The 24,318-nt window shown below is 36.9% G+C and overlaps 1 protein-coding gene across 8 annotated transcripts in view; it reads right to left on the bottom strand.

Annotated features, from left to right (window-relative positions):
• Prosap (SH3 and multiple ankyrin repeat domains prosap) overlaps positions 1–22,596 on the bottom strand; it is a 118,682-nt gene extending 96,086 nt beyond the window's left edge. For all 8 annotated transcript variants that reach the window (XM_083085833.1, XM_083085839.1, XM_083085840.1 and 5 more), the window contains exon 1: positions 22,225–22,596. The gene's annotated coding sequence lies outside the window, so the exon portion shown is untranslated. The remainder of the gene's footprint in view (positions 1–22,224) is intronic.
• Positions 22,597–24,318: the final 1,722 nt, after the last annotated feature.

Genomic DNA, 24,318 nt, shown 5'->3' with positions numbered 1-24,318 from the left:
TGAGAGGATTTTTTTAAAATATGCGCGAACAAAACAGGAAATTACGCGTCATTATGCTAATGAAAAAAGAAGCAGAAAAGCAAAAATTATACCCCGATAAATCTTCAAGACAAAAACGTCGAAATTACCCGCAGTCTCTTTGAGAGAGCGTTGTATATCGTCCTCTTTCACGAATACCCGCGAATTCCGCAAACCGAAGGTTGGAACCTTTCCTTGGTAATAATCGACACTCGGTCAGAAATTAAAAGTAGGATTTCAAGAATCATTTCGCTCGACATTTCGTTTCCGCCGATCGAATATCGCGCGAAAGAGGGAAGGCAGTCGTGAGAATCGAACCGCACGATCGCTTAATTGCGCCGAAGGGCACAGATATTACCGCATTATGCTACATGCGCGTTTAATACGCGCGCACACACGCATATGTCGCGCTCGCTCGATGTGTTCCGGACGCTAATTACAAACGATATACGCGGCTCGATCTCCATCGTTCCGTGGTCGGTCGCAGCCATGTGTTACGGAGGCTTTATTGCGAGTGTATGTGCGTGTGCGTGTGTGTGTGTGCGCGCGCGCGCGTTACGCGATGATAACCGTACTAGACCGTCGCAACCCCGGGTAGGTTACGAGGGTCCTGTAACCAGGGGCGTGGCATCCACCAACCGGTGGATGCACACGTAATGCACGCACACGATGCACGCATACGACGCGCGCGCGCGTCATGCGTAAATTTATATACACAACCGTCGTGTTTTCGCTCCGCTCCTCTGCCCGCTCTCTCCGGACGTGCATAAATTCGCACGAGATTTCGTTACGTGCTCGCGCGTTCTCAGAGTTCCGTGCCGCGAGTGTATGCCTCGAGAATTTGGATTACAGAATTATAGACGAGATAAGTCAGACTGAATTAAGGTATGCCAAGGCAGAGAATGGCAATCGATGCAATTGTACTCGATGTTGGATTACTTCGATTGGAATACGTTAAAATATGTTAAAGTACATTGATGAAGGGAAAGAGAATAAAAAATAAATTTAGAAATTAAGGAATATAATTTAGACAAGCTACAAAGCTTTTGTATCAATCTAAAATCGATTGGTTTTTGGATATAATTTTGTAGCATTTATAATTATTAATAATTTTGTAATTAAAATATTAAGTTTGTAAAAAATTAATTTTAGAATAGAGAATTAATATTTCTTCTTTCCCCAAAAATGATTTAAAATTGTATTTAAATTAATTTTTCGACCAAAGAAATTATATTTATTTTCATTTAATTTCGTAATCTGCATAAAATTGTATATATTTAATAATTATATAAAGCGAATATAATATAATTAAAGATATATAATAAAATAATTTAATACACTGGGAGAAGCTAATTTATAGGAATATTGATTAAACTTGATCAGACTACTGTGATTATATCGTGAACCTTGCAACCACTAATTAAGAGAGGATATTACCGATAATTAAATAACATCCGAACTAAGATGTCTCGTATACCTTTGAAAGAGAGTTAAGGAGTCGTGTGGCAACGAACGTTCTCTGGTACCGCGCATGAATTATAGAATGTACACGTAATTACAAACGAGTGGTGTGCCCTCGTGGTCAGCCACCGACTTACAAGCGTTCACAGATGCCGGCGTATATACGCGTTAGACGAATAAGCGTATATCCATTTTCAGTTATGATGTTCGTGTAATAAGGATGTGATGTTCGCGCGTGTAACACGCGCATCTAAGGTACGCGGGATGTAGCCCCTAACGAGCACGTGGCCGAGCAAAGTTTCGCGATGCTATGTGATCATTACGAGTCCCGTTTCGCATCGTAGGAATCCACAGCGAGCGTTTGACACCTTAACACCTGATCCCTAAAAGGGCAGGTGGAAAAAAAGCGCATGGTGGAAAATCGCTTGAAAGAGAGATAGATCTTCCGAAGAGAATAATCGTTCGAATTTATCAAAAGCGATTGCGTTATCTAATTACAATTTTAATTACAATTTCACGTCTTCCGCTCGATACCTCTCGAAATAGCAATTTTTCTTTCACGTAAATACTTATAATCTGCGACTGGAATCGCAGTCTCTTTAAATACAGTTTAATTATAATTTCAGATGCGCAGGGGATGGAGATATCTTTCGGAGTGGCAATTTTTCGATCTTGATTATAGATGTAGATTACGATGAAGACAATTAAGACCGAGTTCAACCGTAATTTCACATTCTCTTCCACTCTAATAAGAGTGCGATCGCGATCGCGGATGCGCACGCGACGTTAAAGCGACGCTCTTTTTCAGCGCAGTAAAGAAATCCGGCACGATCGCCCAAACACTTTCACGGCCGTTGAACGTTCCGTAACGGCGATAATTAGCGGTGCACGCTAATTAATCCGGCTCGCGTCCATGCGGCTTATGGTTCAATATGTATGAGCATAATGACGATTTCGCTGATCGGGCAAAGCGACCGCGGTAACGTTCGCTGAAAAGCATTCCAGCTCGTGTGGAACGGTGGGAGAACAGCTCGAAATCGACTCGCTTAATGCTCGTTAATTAATATCGGATATTGCGAAATCGACGCGCGAATAATTCACTCTCGCATACGTTCTCTCGTTAATCTCACGTTGCGCATAATCTACGAGTGCGCGTTCCATTTACGAGTGTCTTTTCGTGCTTTATCAACAAAATGCTACGATGGCCAAGAGGATATCCTTGATGTATGTTTCCGTTATGTCAGGGTCGACCAAGGTATTTCCCTGAATACGCTCGCGATTCGTTACGTTAACATAACGGTCGGACATTAGTAGTACGCTAATTTGATGTGCGGTTCACGGTTGGCTTGAGACGAATGAAAATAGCAAGATGAGTATAAATTTACAGAATGTTTGATAACCTCGATAATTTGTATGGCTCTGCATGCGTCTTAACTGTAATCGAATCTTCAATTTCTGACGAGTGTTTAAATTCAGTTATGTGCCTTGAAAAAGTTGTAATTCTAATTTTAAATTTTTAATCAATTATTTTCCATAAGCTTCCTTCCTCTGAATTAAATCTAGTAATCAAGTACGATAATTAAAATCTCGAGTTTAATTTTCTCGAACAAAATAAATTATTCAACAGCAATGTCCTATTAAATGTTATATATTTCTTATTAACATAATTTCATAACAATGTAAACAATCTGTATTATAAATTGTTTCCAATTTTAAACGAGCTCACAAACTTCGCTCCAATTTTAACATAAGAAATAATATAAATATTGAAACGTGTTGAGAGTATGTACTGTAAATTACGGTAAATGAGCTCAAGTATTATTGCCGTTATCGCGTGGAAGAAATTACAGCCATTGCTTGCCTCGATTTATCGATTCCATTTGCTCTTTATTAAAGAGGTCAAGATTTTTGGTCTGCGTTTTGATTCTCAACTAAACACAATTGACAACTATATCGAACGTGAGTCCTCACAGTTCCTGTACAAATAATTGAATAAATTGGAGCAAATTAATTTTAATTAATACGTCCATCATCTATAAAAGCAATAACTGGAAAATAATAAAAGTAATTATTACATAATACAGTATTATTACATAATATAAAAATAACTGTCTCTCTCTCTCTCTCTGTTCGACAAATAGTATTTAAATTAAGAATAACATTAGCAATTTAAATAAAATTACATTTTATGCAAAGGGCACAATTTTAATGTTTTTCGTGTAAATCGAGGATTACTTTCACAATTCAAGATCAAAATATAAGCAAAAATATTTTACTTGAGATCATTAAAATGCAATAACTCATTATTAAAGATAACTTCGCTGCATCGAGAGAGAGAAAGAGAGAGAAAGAAAGAAGATCTCGATTGTAGACTCACGATACTAATTCCACCGGTAGAGAGCGAGCTATTAATTCTATAATCAAGCCGCGAATTAACGAGACCGCGATGCGTTTCCGTGTGGCCGGCACGAACGGATAATGCGCGACAGATAACGGCAGATCGTTTCTTAATCTTCTTCTTTTATGTCGATTTCTGGCGAGACGAAGTATCACAATTTTTTTCAATCTTCAGTATCTCTCCTCTACAACAATGTCATAGCGTCTCGCGGTAGGTCACGTCGATTTCGACTGGTCGCATATAAGAGCCATGGTACTAATTAAGGCGCCGACCGACAGAAGGTAATGTATAAAGGCGCGCACATAAGTCTGTCTCCGTCTCGAAGGCGCGCGCGCGCGCACATGCACATCTACAAGGAAAGTGCACCGACCATATATGTGTGGGCACTTAAGCGCACGTGTGGGGTATATATCGAAACGGTTCATTGTGAGCCGAACAATGACCGAGTGGCCAAGTGTGAGGTTCAGGGACGCAGGGAGAGAGGGAAGAAGAAAAAGAAGTGGAAACTGACTCTCCAGGCAGACGTGTAACAAAGTAGCGAACACATCGCGATAACTTTTTATTTTACCTCTGTTCTCGCGTGCCCGCGCGATTATTAATCTCTCGCATACCATTTCCCGCGAATGAGCGACCGTTTGCTCCATATTTCCTTTCCCCGGCATCTTCTATCTCCTTCCCACATCGGGACTTCGTTCAACAATAGCTGAATGAACGGATGGCTCGCAAACCCGTATCCGTTTGAGATTCGCGATAACGCTGAGAATTACGAAAGTAAGTTTATCAGAGATAGTCTTGTGACTCATAAATTTGCGAACAACATTGCGTTCTAATAATAAAAAAAAAATAGATTAAACATAAAAAGGAAATAATATGGCATCATTTCCTTTTCATATTCGCCTCTTCGAGTGTGTATCTCCCGATAATTACGTCTCTATAATTATTGTTCGGAATCACGTGCGCGAATATTACGGCTACTGTGTGTTCTCTCCATCGCTGCCGCGAACAGCGTAATATACCTTTCTCGCAACAATATCGCGCGCGATGCAGTTCGCTGAACTCTGTCCGCAGAGCGCGGATTCTCGGCTCGTGTCCGCGGATTTGACACAGAAACGCCGGCAAGTTTCAGTCCCACGACGCTCTTGAAATTCTACGATGAATAGCAAGACGATCGGGTGTCCGAATGGACCGAATGTTCGCGTTCGACGGTTTCATCCGTATCGGCTACCAGTTCCATTGGCAAAAGCGAACCGTCCCAGCCGGGAACTGGAAGCACTACGTATATCGGCGCATACATTATACACGATATTATACGCGCATGTAGTCGCACACCTGTAAGTTTGTTCGTGCATCTAGGCATGTGTATACGTGTGTGTATGTACGTCGATACACACACGGAGACTCCGGCCGTGTAGAAGGGGCATAGAGAGGCGCAGGTATATATGTGTAACATGGAGTCTAGGAAGTACGCAAGGCGAGTGCAGCTCTTCTAACGGTAATTCCCTTAGACCAGTACCGCAACTCCTGCAACCCAGAAGAGTCGATGTTTCTACCGCCGCCGCTGCTGCTGTTCTTCTCTCTGTTTCAGCGAGAAGTTCAGGGAGACGATGAGGAGGGAAGAGAGGCAACGGGAGAGAAAAGGATGAAGAGAGAATTGCTGTTATGTGTACGAGAGAGTATCGCGAGAAACGATCCCGAGTCAGTTCGAGAGAGGGCCAACTCTTTTCTCCTCGGTCGTTTTCCTCTGCTTCTTTTTCCGCAGCCTCTATCTTTGAGCCGCGTTTCATCGAAAGGGGGAAGAGGACAGAGACACCGGATGAAGGGAGAGGGAGACAGGCGCGTAGAAGAGAGACCGGGAAAAGTAACAGTAACCTTCTCGCGTTACGTTACCGTGAACTTGCACGGCTTCGCTTATAATTAGCGCGAAACTCGGCACGCGGAATCGCTCGGATCGTACCGCGAACGGTATTAATTTGCAGTTACGATGCGCCAAGTGTACGCTTGCAAAGCGACGTCGTGATAAAACACGCGTTTACTCTTTCCCCTCGCACGTAACATCCTCGGATAGTACGTAATAACGATAGTAATATATCTCGCTCATCGTTTCTCGAATATTTCAGCATTTTTCTCGACGCAATTTGCGAAGCTTTCCCTTCCATTTGCCTCCATTTAAGGGAAAAAAGAAAGGGATAAACGCGTTTGCGGATGAGCCGCAAGTGCGAATGAATACGTCGTCGAGGATCACGCGATCGAGGGAACGGATCGCCGGAAGGATTCGTGCAGCTGTCGTTATTCCTCGTGCATGTAACGCGAGAGACAATAATTATGACGCGGTGCATTCTTTCTTCCTTTCGCGGAGACTCCGATCCTTCTCGCATCGACCATGATCTTCTTCTGAATGGATCGCAGAATCCATGCCGTTATGCGAACCACGTGCATTTACCGGCCCCAAGTAATAGGTCGATTACTTTTCGATAGTAACCGCAAAGAAGCGCATTTCGATCGGGGGGGGAAGGGATTAAACGGGGATTACGCGAGTAAGCGCGACGTGGAAAAGACGGATGCGCGGTTTAAATGTAATTTGCTTTGCCGTTACCATCGAAACAAACCCGGTGAAAGACCAAACGAGCTTTCAGGGACTGTCAGATCCAATTTCCTGTACCGCGAGAGAGGCAAACCATTTGATCACATCCTTTCCGCAGAGGCGTGTTGCGCGGCGGTCATCATAATTTCGCTAGTCATGCAGACAGACAACTCGTGTCTGCGGAATTTTCTCTGATCGCGTTAGAATATATATCTTTGAAGAATTTATTTCAAATTATCCACAAGAAAATTTAAAACCTGAAAATCTCTGCGAGACGTGTTGCAAATCAAGCAATCGATAATTCGATCTCGTCAAGTATTTTTTAAATTTATTTAAATAAGTCATAGTTTTTTATTAAATAAAATAAATTATTCTATAAATTACTTAGAAATTACTCTATCTGCATCGATTCGAGTATATTGATTTACTTGATGTGTAATTACTGAGATGGTGACATATAATTTTGATTGGCCTTTGAGACAAGAACGCGAATGCCGTGTTTTTCCTTTGTCGCCATTGCATGCACGCGCGCCCTTAATTTTCTGTCGGATCGATGTTGCCATTCCCCTCGACACGTTTAACGCGACTCAAAGCTCACCCCCTAGTGCTCGCACCCCATCTTCTATTCCCTCGGTCGCATTCCCGCGCGTCTTCGGGAGGGAGGTCTCGATTCCCAACATTGTATATACATCGGCGCGCACGTGGAGTCGCCTGTATCTACGAGCGTAAACATCAGCACGCACGCGTGCATGCGTGCATGAGTGCGTGCGTGCGCGCGTGCGTTGCTCCGTTTGACGTGCGTCACATCGGCGAAACGAAGCTCGAGTAAAGACGACTGTCGATAGCAACGACCCAACGAGTTAGCACCGCTGCTGAAGATCAAACAATAAATAGACGACGCGACGGCGTTACATAACTCGTTCACGAACGTCTGCGCGATGACAAAGAATGACGGATGACGTCTGGAATTGAAACGATTCGGTACGCGATATAAACGACGTGCTTTAAAAATACATCCCGCGTTTCATAGGGTTTCAAGTTTTATTTTTGTTAAATTAGACTTTTATTCTTTTAAAGACTATAGTTTGGACGATTCTTTTAAAGACTATAGTTTGGACGATTTTTATTCAGAAAATCCCTCGACACGTAGAAAAAATCATTGCGCATCTATTATAGCTGGAAATAATAAAATCGGATGTTTGTACGCGCGCAAATCGTATGCTTTCAAATGGAAATGTTAACACGAGATATTAGCATTAATTTTACGCATAAAATATACAGATTGGTACGTGATAAGTCGCCTTGTGCGGTCACAAGTATAGCGACAAAAAAAACGGTCATCCACCCCTTTTATCATATTCAAGAGGAACGAGTTCCTCTCCTTGTCACTCTCCGAAAGGCGTCAGACCAGATCGACGTTTCGAAAAAAACGCTGACGCTGGAGCGGAGAGCGCGCTGAAGGGACGCGCGACGAGAAAATTCGCTCCCGGCACTACCAATTGGCAATTGCATCGTCTGATAGTATAATGACGGAACGGACGGGCGGATGCGTACACGCGTTTGACGCATCTGCCCGGTGCATTTCGCTCCGGCAAAGTGGACGATGAGCGATACAACCCGTTTGCGCGTGCACGAGAACTTGCGGCGAGTGTCACTGGCCCTTGCATAAACGCGGTAAAACATACACGCGAATAGATATCGCCTGGAGAGAAACGATCAATTTTCAAAACATTATAAATAAAACGAAATATTTTAAACTCGATGAGAATCAATTTAAATTAAATCCGTAGAAGAGAATTTTATGTAAAATTTGAATTTCAAATCTCAAGAGATTGGGAAATACGCGAATGGATTAGAAATAAAAAAAAACCTAGAACGCTATAAGTAGAAAAGTTATATCGAAAATCAAATTAAATTAGATTAATGTCAGAGCTAAGCGTCACATACGGGAGGGATATATGTGGCGGATGAAGAAATGGGGCAAACTTTTATCGTGCGCTGCGATCGATAGCTATCGCGCCCTATTCTGCAAGGTGTCTATTAATAGATGTTGGACGGATAATCGATAACACGACCTATATTACATTTATTACACAAGTTTCTACTCCACGTCAAAAGTAAGTACTTCCAATGAAGCGTTACGTTTTTATCAACGTTCTTACTTCTTGTCCAAACAGTCCTTCGTTCCATTCTTCCCTCAACTCCTTAAGTGCTCTCGTCACAACGCGTTTTACAGCTTGCTCGCTGATTCGAAGCTCTCCCTCCCGGTCAATCAATATCTAGAGAAGTGCATGTACTTTCGCAGCTTCCTCATCACGATTCGAAAATTTTTATCTCTCCGCGCACAAGTAAAGCACTCACGAAGATTTGCAGACTCGAATCAATCAGATAATGTATTTTGTAAGATTTATAGAAAATTTTCTTTCTCTCTTTGCTTTATGGAGGAAAGTAAAGTAATGATAATATTATTCTGGTTTATTTTTCGCTTCGTTAATTTCGGCGTTTAAATTTTAATTTAAGTTCAACAATCGTATTAACACTGATAAACAGGTCTGTAATATTTAATGCATGTCGGATGTATGCGATTTATTAAGGATCGGTATCACAAATGGCATATTTAACTCTCAAGTGCGGTGAGAATGCGGACCGACATATATAAAATCATTGATCATGATAGAGACTCTAGCTATATCTAACATCCGCCACTTATCGGAGTACGTGATTCTCGCTCGACACCTCGCTCGCACCTCGTGCGACCACTCGGGATAAAAGAGAGCCTTTAAATCAGGTTGAAAAATCTTTTTACCGACGTCGACAAGCAAAAACTAGAGCGATGAATCAAGTAACGAGCCAATTTTTTTGTAATCCCCGACTGACCGGAAGTTTTCTCTTACTGGCGAAAATCAACAATTAATTATATAACTTATTAAGATATTACATAAAATGTAAATCAATTTTTTGCGCGTACGTCGATATGCTTTTCAACGATCTCGTTTACATCTTGCAATTGCTCGCTCAGCCATCCGAGAGAGGGAACGTGCCATCATCGGAATTATTACAACTTCCGGTGTGAAGTTAAACGGATCTATGGGGAACATTGCCGCGGAAGCTGTAACTCGTCCCCATTACGTCACTGCGCTATAGTATATGCACTTATTAAAGAGACAAATATATAGCAATACTCAGCACATTGTCCGCGATATATTTTAACGCAGAAACTAAAAATATCTAACATCCTTTTGTGTAAAAAATAACTCATCGTACTATCAAGGTTTAATATTAAAACATTTTTTTCCAAATCTTTAAACTTGCTTTTATCCCACATATAAATAATATTTAATAATAAGATAAAAAATTAATAATAAATCATAAAAAATTTTATTATATTATACAAAAGAAAAAAATTTATTACTAATTTTTTAACTATTTCATCATTTGATAAATAATATATATTCTTTTTTATATAAGAAATGTATTACAATAAAAAAATACTTTATAATAAAAAACGAAATATATTACACGTTATATTATTACACGTTTGCGAAATTTCAAACAATTTCACGTTCGCCGAGAGCCGAATCACCGAAAATCTTGATCGCGAGGATTCTTCGATGGTCGATCGACCGCCTAACGAACCGTAGGAACGAGCGTTGCCAATTTGGCAATGATCGATAAATCAAGCGAATCGAATCCCAAATGCACATCCGCATTCTCGACACGCTCCGTTGCTTCATTATTGTCGCGTATTTTCCCTAAAAGATAAGAAATCCTCTCGACGCGTCCACTCCGTTTTAACTAATGCCGACGAGTGATTTCTTGCGCGTCCCTTTTTTTATTCCAGAAATGCCGCATGAATTTCATATTGATTTTATTGCTGAGGCATGTGTCTTATTATGTACGATACGCGCGTATATATTTACCTGTCCCTTATATTTTTGATATATTATGCGCGACGACACCAAGTCGAGCGTAAAATTGAGAATCGACGAAATGAAAGTGAATACGCAATATGGAAAAAAAGGAAAACGTTGAAGACGAAGACAGTCACGGGAGAAGCTGCTGATGGCTGCGGCGTCCATTCATGAAAGGGATTCGTTTTCGAAGGTTAGCGAACGAACAAGAATGTCGCTGGTTGACAGCAGAATGGGAATCGGGAGAATCAATGATCGGATCCGCGAACGCTTGCCAAAGGATCGCGTTGTACGCTTCGCGCACCCTTCATAACCCCTCCGCCCCCACTCCCGCCATCACCGTTGGAAGACAATAGAACGAAAATTGGAAAAAAAATATTCTCTGTTCGATTACGTTGAAAATTATGCTAACTTTGCGTTCATGTCTTTTGTATGCATAATATAAAGTGCTTTTCCATATCGATCCAAACAAAAGCATCATTTCGTTAATAGTTTTATAAAAAAAATATATTTAAAATTAAATAACATATATATATAATGTTTACGTTTCACTGTAAACATGACTTTTACACTTAAACTCATTTTTTATATGAGATATTTATAAGCTACTGTCATATAAAATATTTATAAGCTACTGTGACCTGAAAGATCAAATACGATGGAGATAATCATCATACAAAATAAAATTTCCATTACACTCTTACCGTTCCTGATCATAAAAGAATAAAAAGATACGCGCAATAAGGAAATAAGATGAAAGGAAATAATTGAGGAATAACGGCGCTATTAACACAAGATTGAGATAGCGACGAAGAACAATTAATTTTTCGTGGCTTCTAGCATTACGTTTAATTAATATAATCTGCCGGAGGATAATCCGCAATGTGTATTTTACGCGAAACACACATTTGCACATGTGCACGCATGACTGCGTGAAATAAGCACATATGCAAGCGCAGGATCAAGAATAGTATGTACAAAATTGGGCACATGGCGCTCAAAGCAATTTCACATAATTGCCGTTTGCTTTTGTAAGGTATAATAGAAAAAAATTGAGGATTGCACAACTACACAATTAAAAATTATAAAATTAAAAATTTTCAGGAAACACATTTCACCAGGATTATCTCAGATTTTTTTTGTGTTGAATAACAATTAAAATTTTGAAAAATCGATTGTTGGAAATAACGAGTAAAATGATAGAACAATTTGTACATTTTTAAAACATATAAATTCAAATTTAAAAGCTTTACAATTGCATGAATTTTACAAAAATTGTGTAGATAATTGTTCTTTGGCTTTGCATGCATATATATATATATATATATATATATATATATATATATATATATATCGTTTCGCATATATGATCGTTTCTTATGCAAAATAAAAATGACGCACTAACACGCGTTATCTTGTCTTTTATTTAGATCGGCTGAAATGAACTAGTTCCGATCTCGTATGCGACAGCAGTTCTCACGTGTGAACGAAGCTTAAAACCGGTCCCACCCACATAAGAGATTTTAACGGTGTGCATAGCTCGACAAACGACCGACAAAAATTAATATATTCCAATTACGCACGCGGACAATGTTACAAGTCCGCTCGACGTATGGTGATGTACTCACTATGGGTGCAAGAGAATTTTTGCGCAAATGCTTTCTTCTCAACAGATCGCAGATTAGCTCCGAATGTTTCGAATAAAAATCGATATGCAAAATATGTATTTTGATGAATGGTGTTGCTTTCAGACATTGCTATATTTTTTAATTTATTTCTTCTTTGTACAAAATATTATATTTTCACAAAATACGTATTGTGTTAAATTTAAGAAATTATCATGAAATTACAGTAATAATAAAAGATTATGAATGCGGTTTAAGTGATGCATACTCTCTCAAACAATCAGTGAAAATTAATTAAAGCAGTAACACAAGATTTTACCAGAGATCAGTGTGAGTAATTTCATTAATCTTCAATGAAAGTACTCACACTTCTCTTCTCCATCTTATCCTACTGATTACGATAATAAAATTTAATTGAAAAATCAATAATATAGTGCATATTTGTAAAATGTAGCTTTTAAAATTTTTTCTATTTATTTTCGATTGTATTTTTTTGAGAGAAATTCTTCATACATATATATCTAAAATAAAATCTCTATAACTAGCACGTATTTAAAAATTCAGAATTTTATATATATTATATTTCTCTCTCTCTCTCTCTCTCTCTCTCTCTATATATATATATATATATATATATATATATATATATATATATATATATATATATAAGATATAATAAATTTATAAAAAATAAAGAAACTTTTAAAAGACTTTGATCAAAATAGAGAAAGATTTTTGATCAAATTCAGATATTTCTTAAAAAATATATATAATGATATTTTATACATATTATGATACAAAATATATGTTTAGATTTTAAAATATCACTGATTAAAACAACTACTATTATAATTAATTCGTTTAGTAAGACTTTATTTACTATATATTTATATGTAATTAAGATCATGAATGATTTTTCACTGCTTTTTGATGCTACACCGATTCCATTTAAGAGAGTAGGTTGCAAAACTTAATTTTCCACAGATTCAAAAGTTGAGAGACCTAACCGCGGCTTAAAACTTGTTTAAAGTGCAGTTTACAGTAGCTGCACGTTTCGCAAAATTAGCTATAAAACTCGAGTTCCACCGGTACCGAGTCTCTGCGCTAAGTGCGTAGAGATTAGCAAAGATTTACATTTAAACGGCATCTAAATCTTTGGCACGGTGGGAAAATTGCCCATCGCGTTCAACAACGATAAATCAATAGCGAGTCTCAACCGAATACCGGAACGTTTATTAATTGTTACGATCTTCAGCGCTTGAGAAGATGAACGTCACCCTATATACATTATGGGTGTAAATATTTTAAATCGCAAAGAATACATAACTTTCACGCTAACATATTTTTAAAACACTCTTATAACTTTATAACTCAAATAAATTAACATTATAATGCAAAAAAAAATTAATTTAAATCTATTTCTCTTTCTCTCTTTGTCAATATACAAGCAATATGAGCAATGTATTTTTTCTGAAACAAATTTTAATGTATCATATAAATATCATTGCAAAGCATTATATATACAATAATGTATAATAATTTTGAATTTTCACGTAGAACAGAACGCATAGTATAAAATGCATAATATAAAATCACACAGTAAAGAAGATTATTGGCTCCCAGTATAATTTTTTTTCCATAAATGCCATTAGGCGTCGGGTCTCGATTGTTAGTCGCTGCGAGTCGTGTCATTTCACCGACCGAGACAATTGGATCGCCTTTGAAATTTTCAATAATCGAGGAGAGCATCGCCTCGGGCGATGAATTCCTGACAACGGCCGGACGAGACAGTGGCGGCGGTCGTTTTGATCTTGTTTAGACAGCAGCACCGGTATAAACAACCAGCGAAGGACCCGCGCCGAATGGCTATCGGGTGCAGTGATTTATTCAGGGTTATTGTCCTGCACGGGGTTTTTGTCCCGGGAACTGCAGCGGTGCAGCGGCGCAACGGATGTGGACCCGACACGACGATGCATCCGAAACGGCAAGAACGCACTTGGGCCACTCCACGCGTATACGACATTACTCTCTCGGACTCTGGCTCTCCTGTGCACTTTTTTCTAACGAACCCGGCACATACCGGGTGTGACGGTATTACGAATTCCGAGCGAACCGTTAACCGGTACACGACTTGTATAAAACAACGCTCGTAAGAAATGCCAATGAAATGACGATAATGCAACTTGACCTTTATGGCGGTTACTTTTGGAAATATCGGCATCGATACGTAGTCGTCTTGCGTTCATAAGATAATAAAAAGAGTAATTATTTTTTAGCTACACTATCGATATCAAAACAAAAATAATCTATAAAATTTATAAAATTATTTAATTATTTATAAAAAATATTACTATTTTTATAAAATTTAAAATTTGTATCGATAATTAAGAAATTTTCCTTGTAAAATTTTATGCCTCATTTAAAAAGAATAGTGCTGATACTCTTGATCAAGAGCTCTGGAACAACGGTGACTGCAATCTATCAAGACCTTGATGATCTCATCTCCGTTAATTAACTTAAGCAACGATTAGGCTAAGCGATTATCGCATCCTGAACACTGATGCTTGCCATTTAACATGCCATATAAGATTGCCAAGTTAAGACTGACAAGAAGTTATGTTGTCGATCGGTAATCAATTTCCGCGACGGAAATTTTTGATTTGTTATCGAAATCTCGATTACAAAACGGATAAATAAAAAAACATGTTAGAAAAAGTTGTATACACGAATATTTTCACTTGCAATTTAAATTCAATGACATTATCTCGGTATTTGAAGTGGTACTTTACATAAATAAATTGATAACATGTATTTTGTGTTTTGAGTGCAATTCTTTTATTATCCCAGATATGTGTGCATCTTATTAACAGTCGACTATGATTGATATCATTGGTGATAGGTTGATAAATATCATTATTGATAATCAATTATGTAATTATTTAATTTTACTGTATCGATATTATCATTATTGATATGGATAACTAGGAGGAAGTATGTGATCATTGAATTATATAAATAATTCAAAATATATTTATTTGTGATTCTTTAAACGGAAAATAAATACTTCAATTATAACCAGTTATTCAACATGACAATCGGGCATTTCAATCGAGATACTCGTTTTAGTACTCTGGACATAGGAACGCCTCTCGACGCCATTCTCTTCTCAATTATTATTATTACCGATCAACGCAGCATCGTTATTAGCCCATTACTGTACTCGAACGCGATCTATATGACACGCCATGAGAGACAGACTGTCATGTTTTTACATGATTCAATATCATTAATTACATATCCGCAAAGATGTTTGCAATATTATAGTCATTACTCGTACATATCACGTATAATTATGTATAAACTTTGACTTTATATAACCAGAATCTGCATAATTTTTAAATGATAATAGAGTTAATATGTTTTTCCAAAGCAAGATAAACAAAATTTTAATGTCCGTCAGTGTAACGCATAAATAATTCAAAACATGTCTCGATGCAAAACATGCCTCGGTGTAAGTTACTACGTTCTCTCATTATAAATGCACGAAATCAAGTTTTTCAATCAGATGAATAGAAAGAGAAATTTTCAAAACGAAAATAAAAATGTGAAAGCTTTCGATTTTAAATCATTCATTCTATCATTCGCGTTCGAAAGATAAGTGAGTGTAAATTACATTGAAATATATAAGTAATCGGCGCGAAGCGGCGGCCGAAATTTACGAGTTGTCGTATAAAATCGCGTGGCGATAGACTTTTGATGCCGATAAAGCTTTTGACATAAATCAATGAAGTGCGATAGTGTTAAGAATAGAGAAGTAACGAATGAAGTTGTCGTCCGATATTTATATCGATCGTTACGCACGCCCACGAGATATTGATAGCGGCGCGATAAATCTCGAGACGAGAGATGGTGGACTCGATTAATAACGATAATAACGTCCTATAACCGGTAAAGATGGAACAGCAACGTGGGAATATAGAAATTTCTCACATTTTGACTGATAAATTTCCGTTCACGACCGTTACTCGGTCAATTAATTTTAACGGGGTATAGTGGAAAAGCGACAATCACGAATCGAGTGGGATGTACGCGACAAGCTTGCTTGGCTTGCGCGAGCCTATCGCCAATATCAGATAGAATATACGAACGCGAGGAGGAATAGGGCATTGAATGCAATAGGCTTCCCCAGGGTCGGCCACTATCGACTTTTACATCTTTCGAATATGCACGGGGCTTCAGAGACCCGATTCAACCCCCGAAGGATAACAAAGGCGGATCGATGGGCACGCGACTATTAATATAGGATTGTTCTATGGTTTATCTGCGAATCTCTCTTACGACAAGAAACTGACGTTTTAATATTCGCAACAACTCAACTATAGACTACTCGTGTCAAAACTTGAATTTAATTGTGTATATGTGTGTGTAAAGAGAGAAGGGAGGAAAAGAAGAGAAGAGAAGATAGACTGAAAGAGAGAGAAAGCAAATATATTATTTAATAAAAAAAATTATAAAAAATTTTAAAATGTAAAATATTTATAATTATCTATAACATTGAAATATGAGCTTAATTTTGACTTCCGATTAAGATATATAATTTAATCATGGAACTTTGGAGAAATCGAGACGACACGACCGCAGCATCTAATTATCGTCAGTAACTTTCGAGAAATTGACAACACGATTGTCGTGGTTCGTTAGAGACGTAGCGGAAATTCTCGTCCCTCGTCAAGGGAGATGCGGCGGAAAGGATGGAGAATCCTGACCAGTACGGCGTCGATCGCGTCGTCGTCGTCGTCGACGGCGTCAACGGCGGCGGCGACGCCTATATTGATTTTGGGACCGAGGAAAGCGTGTGGGGCGGTGGAAACGAGGCGGAGGGGAGTAGCGAACGATTCTCTGGTGGGATACCGACAAGGATAACCGAATATGTAGCGTGGAAAGCGCGCGGTACGTATTGTGAGAACGATGCATTTCATGGACGCGGTGCGGCGTCGTCTAAATGCGGCTTTAATAGCTTGCGGCATGTGCCGCAACCGCTGTCGGGCGTTAACCGTGAGCGATTAAAGATTTAAATCCCGCGGTGATGTGATGTTAGGCATGTATTACCAATCGCCAAGAAGCCAATCTACCGCTAGCAAAATCCCTTTACTTGCATATTCATGTGAAACTGTGACCCGAAAATCAAGAGGATTACGCTTTTTATGTCTACGGTATGAATAAAGTATTTTCCGAAAATGACAGCGTAAAATTATCAATTTGTCTACGCGAAAATTGATTAATAATTTATTTCCGCCTCCTTATAATTCTCTTTTTAGAGATACATACGTATAAATAATAATAACAAATATGTAATTTCTTGAATGTTATGTTATTAAAAAAATATATATAATAAATAAAAAATAAAAAATTAATAATAAAAATAAATAAAATAATTATATGAATAAAAATGAGAAGTATATTATATAATTAATACATATTTTAAATACATAACCATCATAAAGCTTATTATTTATACGAGTGACACACTTGGGACCTCTAAACAAGCTAATCATTTCCTAACATATTAAAAGATCCGGTTTACCTAACGTAATCAAAGAACTTCACGTATGCGGATTAAAAAAAAAAACCAAACTCCATTAACTCGGCGCGCGCCACTCAGGAAATTAGTCGTACGTAATATTTGCTTGCGGGAGCGCGACGAAGCTGTATGATTATCGGAAGGGAAAAAAGTGTTTCTATGAGAAATACAAAGAGGAGAAAAAGATAATGAAGAACTCGTTATGCAGTCAGTGGCAATATCGAGGAATCTCGTTTTTATTGAACATCTATAGATTTATCCTTTTCCGAGAAGCTTTGTGATTTATTGAAGTATAAAAGTTCACCGGAGCTTTGCGCGTCCTCAATAATTCAAACGAGGAGGAAATGTACGCGTTTGTTTTTGCTTATCTGCATTAATAAATTGCGTTTAAACGCGATCACAAGTCAAGGTAACACGATGTTGTAAATATTGTATGTATAGCTTTGATACTGACTGATTCATGTGTGCACGAGATATATTTTATATTTCTTTATATTTTATCGCAATAAATGTCAATTATGAATTAATTATCACGTGATTATTCCTTGCCGCGTATTGCAAATAACAAGTTTCTTTACACAAACATCTTGTTATTATGTTGTTTACTTTTTGCACTACATACGGCTACTATATAATTTTTATCGAATTGTGCTGCGAAAAATATCATTTCGTAGAAGAAACATAGCAATTGTACACAAATGGAAAGTTAAAACTCTTCGCGTAATAACGTTTAACAGTAGCCTTTACAACAGATTTCTTACTAAGAATGAAGCGGCATAAATAAATAATTTATAGAAAATCAATAAAGTGACAATAAAATATTATATAAAAGAAACAAGTATAAAATTAATTATAATCGTATAACGGTCACTTGAATCGGTCATTTCCAATGAGTATTGATAAGGTAAAGATAAAATAATCGGATATGACGAAAGAAAATCCTTTAATGGGCTATCAGTAGATATAATTCGACGGAAACGGCATGATTCACCAGATATTTGCACAATGTCGCCCTACAATACAACGATAATGGGTTGCATGTTTGTGCAAGTACATTATCAACGATCTTATGTCACGATATATTCAAATGGCATATATCCACCTGTCATATGTATGCACGATATATATATGTACTTGCGTAAATATACAACAAACTTCAATACGCAACTTCATAGACACTTCATAGACACTAATTCAGAACACTTGTGACGAGATGTAATTAGGAGAGAGAATGCATTATGCAAGGTGAGAGAATGCAAAATGATTAAAATGTTATTTTGTTATTTAAAGAGAAATAGATAATTTTTTGAACATTTTAAGCTATAGAAAATGATTTCTGAATATATCCATTTACAAAAAAGAATATTGTATATATAAGAATAGTGTTAAAATCTTTGAGACACTTTTTCATAAAATCAAATTTTTGACCATTATGTATTATTTCTCAGAAATCACTGGCCCGAGTTATCATTTTTTTATTCTATTCAGAAAAGTAAATTATGATTGTTTGATTTAAAGAAATTGTAATTTTATTATAAATTACCAATAATTAAAAAAATCTTATTGTTAGAAAAATTTGACTTTATTCAAATTATAATAAAAATTCCAAAAGAATTTACTCGAGAAAAAGTACCGATCAAAATATAACTAAATATATGAAAAAAGTGGAAAAAAAATTATTTGAAAAATTATTTGAAAAATTATATGTTAATTTAACGATGAAGAATTAGGAATGTAAAAATAGATAATTTTAGATAATTTAAGAATTAGGAATGTAAAAATAGATAATTTTATATATGATGTGATTTCATAACTGCACTCTCTCCCTTGAGATACGTGAGAATTTCCAAAAACAATTAAAAACCAATAAATGCTATATATATATATATATATATATATATATATATATATATATATATATATAATCTTTTGGCTATTAGAAATGTATGTTGTAACTTCGATATAAGCACAAAAACATGCATAGAAAATATTTAATAATTGAGTTAATTGATTTTAAATAGAGAAATTCAAATTAGAGATAGCAACCGCTCGGAAATACAAGATCTACTTTTGCTCTTCCCTAATGACCCGGATTCTTTCCATTATCTTTTTCTCATAACAACATACAATAACTCTGAATACATGCGTACGAGTTAACGTTTTAATTGTTCGCGATATAATAAAGATCTTTGCGAGATACTAGATGGAAATCTTATTTACTCATGCATTAAAAGACACCATGCAAAATGAAGATGATGACGACGACGACGAAGCATATTTGGATTCTCGATCCTATTTACATCGACCGCACGAAACAATGGAGGAATTCGCGTCCTTGGACACGAGATAATGGAGTCCTGCGGTGTACGATTACGTTATATCCGTTTCGCGTGGAAACACTGAATGGCGTGAATCGTATTTTCTCCACGCTGCCAATTAGCAGCGTGTCTCGTGGAATAACCGTCACAGAGAAAACATACAGAAAACGCCGGCGAAATCACGCTCACGCGGAATGTTTTAACGCGGCGACATGAAGAGACGGCATCGTATGTACATGTGTTTGTTAAGGCAAGAGTCATTATTGATTATTTGCGTCGATGCTCGTGTCGTTTCTGCAAACGCGGCAAATTACTCACGTTTGTTAACACCTGTACCGCCAAAGACGATTGTATCATAATTACGCCTGTCGCAAGGCTATAATCAATATATTATAGATTTCATGTCCTTACATCTTTTAAAATCCCGAATGGTATCGAACACAATTCTATCTTTATTATCACGAATATTCTCAAGTATATTTTTAAAAGAGAGAAAGTAGAAAAAAAATTTTAATATCTACATCGCGAAGTAATATCTGCAGGTCTATTCCATAACTTTTAACGCATGCGTGTTATAATTGTAATGCATTTTTTTACATAAGTATGAGATCTATTCCGTAACTTTTAATGCATGCGTAATTATAAAAGTTACAGAGTGGGCTTTGGACAATTCGTAATATTTTAAAATAATTAAGAATCCGGAAATTAAATTCTCATTAATTCGAATAAAATAATAAAATCACAGTAAATTGACCGAATACATATTGCATTAAATTTTGATACGCGTATACAAAGATTTTTAATACCCATTAATGCATCCAATCGAAATTGTTATTAATTAATATTTAAAAGATCGCTCTCTAAAAATATTATTTTAAAGTGAAATTTGTGAATTTTGTTACTATTTATCTCATTATCGCATCATTAAAATAGTAAAATCAATAATCTCATTATTATATCATTAAATCAACAATGAAAAATCAATAATATTAAATTTAAATATTTAAATTGCAACTGCTAACTAGAAATTTTTAAAATTAAAATAAAATAAAGTACCACTGCCATTTAGAGAAAAAAATTGAGCTGAAAAGAAGAAAAGAATCGAAAGGTCTTTCCTGTTCTTTGATTCGATTCAAGTTTTACAAAGGGTCACTTATCGAAATGGAAGACCATAAAAAAATAATACAATACCATTGTAAAGTAGACAGAACTAAAAGACGTCCTTTAAAAAGCGATCTTTAAATATTCACGAAGAATTTTAGGTCGGCGAGATATTCTCGACAGGGGTGAGAATGTAAGGATACTCCCCCGGGAATCACTGCGCGATCAAGCAACCTTCGACGCGCGTTACGTAAGCGAGATGCGACGCTTACGTGCGCGAAAACCTGTTGTCGAACGCGCGTTCAGGGAAAAACATTGCACGTGTGTGTTGCCTTTCTAGAAAACGCGGCCACAACGCAGCGTACCGCCGAGAAATTCGCGTTTTACAATGTAAGCGCGACGACGAGGAATTATCCCGCGGAACGAGCGGCTTGTACCGCACGTAATCTTATGGTGATAAATCTCGATTTCTCCGAAATAAATAGCAGGTTAGGTTAGGAGAGACTCTAATCCTAACAACATTCCGAGTTTAATCCTCGATCTGAATTACGATATTAAGCCTCGAATAAATGATATGATAAAGGGAATGTCTTAGACTTTAAGTATACAAGGCTTACGAAGATTTACGCTGGACTTACCTTGTTAGAATATTATACCTTCAGAAATCTAATGATTATTCTGTTATATATTATTGCATTCAAGTTTTTTTTCTTTAAGCTCTTGAACTCGATACATATATTTTTGTAATCGTGTTGTCCGAGAGAAAAAAAGAGAGAGGTATGTGTATAAACATTATCACGAGTACGAAGATAGATAAACGCGTACAAGTAAGAATGTATACATTAACATTAAAAGTGATTTGATCGCAAAAAACCTACAAGTAATCTTCGATTTATTTACGTTTGTAAAACGATGAAGTAAACAGAAGCCAACGATTCTATCGCGATGCTTTACATCGCGTCGCGAACTCGTGTCACATTCAAGCGTACATTTTCTTCGAATACAATCCTGCGTTATGGCCGAGTACTTGAAAGAGTACATCAAGGATCGCCCGCAGTGCGCGCGCTCAAAATCAATTTCGTCGCGCCGTCGTGCACGGACGTCGGCTCGATAAGAGCCACAGGCCGACAGTCGTTCTCGCGGAGTGCGTGACAGCTGTGAGAGACGCGCTCTTGTCCGTACACGGCGACAACGCCGAGGAATCAACGGCAACAATTGCTAGGTACTCACCAGAAATGATGGAAAATCGATCGTGTCTCGAAGAAGTTTGGAAGGGTTGACACGGTGGACGGCACCTCTCCTCCGCTGTTCGATTCCTCCCTCACGTGAGAAAAGACTCTGGGCTCCGTTAAGTCTGGCGACACTTTATCTCGAGTGGCTGGTGAACACAATACACAGATACCGCAGGCACTTTATCACGAGCGGATGACACCTCGATCTGCGGCGAATCGTGATGTGATGCGATGTGATGCGCGCGCGCTTGCGTTTGACGTTACTGAAACGAAATGGAAAACGTGAGATGTTGGGACGACGACGCCGCGAATCGGCGACGGACAACGCGTCCTATCGCACTGAACTCGCGCTCGCGACTGAGCGCACGCGACGCGAGTCGGGAGATCTCGACGGCGACGCCGCTCGCGGAAGCCGACCGAAGCTCGCACGCCGCTACAAACGTCAAATTTCGATCGGCGCGTGCTCGCTACGCGCGGATGAGCGTAGGGTAGTACAACTGTGAGTGTGAACGTTTCACTTGAAAAAAAAAAAGAAAAAAAAGAAAAACATACAGCGAAATCGCGCGTGGAACTTTTCTATCTCGCCTCTCTTTCTCTTTCTCTTCCCCTCTCTCCCCCTATCTCTCTCTCGCAATATATGCACGTACAACCCTCTTACACGACGGTCCATATCGTTATCTCAATGAGAATTCCTCGTAGTATTATTTTCCGACATGCACGCGAGAAGGGCCGCTGAAAAATACAGTAATATAGCTGTTTGCCGCGCGCCTACGAGCTTTGAGATTTGATACTTTCCGAGAATTGCAGAAAGCGGTATACTATGTGCACGCGTTGCGAGCTTGTCACGGAATGAAGGTAAACTTCTTCGAGAATGAGGAATGTTAAAATGACAAAAATCGTCGTGAATGGCAGTACGAGGAAATTTCATTAAAATGGTAATATAAATAATATGCAATAAATGTCTAACTTGATCAAAATATAGTATATGTAAAGAGAAACATATTGACTTTACGTTCTATATATTTTGACAACCTATGTTTATTGGTCACATAATATGTATTAAACATTTTTTAATATTTCAAAGAAAATGTTTTAAAATAAAAAAATTTAGAGGATTAGTTTCATATACATACGAGAATGTTAGAAATTATAACACAAATTTAAACATATATAACTGTGTTTTATAAATATTAAAATAATATATTCTATGATTGAGAGAGAGAGGGGGGAAGATAATGAGAGAAAGAGTATAGAATTAAAATTTCAAAAAAGCAAAAGTATATATAATAAAATAACACACATTAATTTTTGCTTTAGATTCAGATCATAAAATAAGTACATATGAATGTGTATATATACATATATACTCATCGAAAGCAACAAAGTCGTTCTTTGCTCTTTTGAGAAAGAACGCAAAGATCATTGAATATTGTTAAATAAAAAAATTCTACGCGAAAGTCCCCATAAATTTCTCATAACTGTTTAATGAAGCAACCGTTTCAAATAAGTCTTTATTAACGCGTGTTAATAAAAAGACTTTGCATCGATGTGTAAATGATGCAAGGCATTTTTCAATTTGAGCATCGAATTTATATTAGGCCTAAATACATATTCATGTTTTAATTTTAATTTAACATCGTATTCCATATTTTTTTCAATATTTTTAATGCTGCATGCCATCGTAATATACCTTAATGTATAATAATTTTAACGTATCAAAAATGTTATTAAATAGAGTGTAAAAGTTATTAATTAACGCGTATATTTTTAAATAAAATTATATTTTTATATTTTAGAAAAATAATACAAAAAAATAACAGAAAAATAATATTTACTTTATTACAGGAGAGTATGTGGTTTTTTAATAATATACGTAAGAGAAAATATATTTTCATTTAAATGTTATTAAAAAATTTTTTAAATGAAATAAAATTATTTAAAAAATATTCTTATATGTCCTAAAAAATCTTCTTTTAATATATTTATACTGAAAATATACAATAATCAAGTTATAAATAATATATTTCCACATACGATATATCTCTATATACAATAATAAAAAAAATATATATATACTTTAAAAAAGAGTTAA

Source organism: Camponotus vicinus, unplaced genomic scaffold (genome assembly GCF_025532165.1).
Source record: "Camponotus vicinus isolate PSW18456_S1 unplaced genomic scaffold, iyCamVici1.0 SCAF_13, whole genome shotgun sequence".
In the NCBI taxonomy this organism is placed as follows: Eukaryota; Metazoa; Arthropoda; class Insecta; order Hymenoptera; family Formicidae; genus Camponotus; species Camponotus vicinus.
The sequence above is the reverse complement of the archived record's forward strand: the minus strand, read 5'-3'. Positions and strand labels throughout refer to the sequence as shown.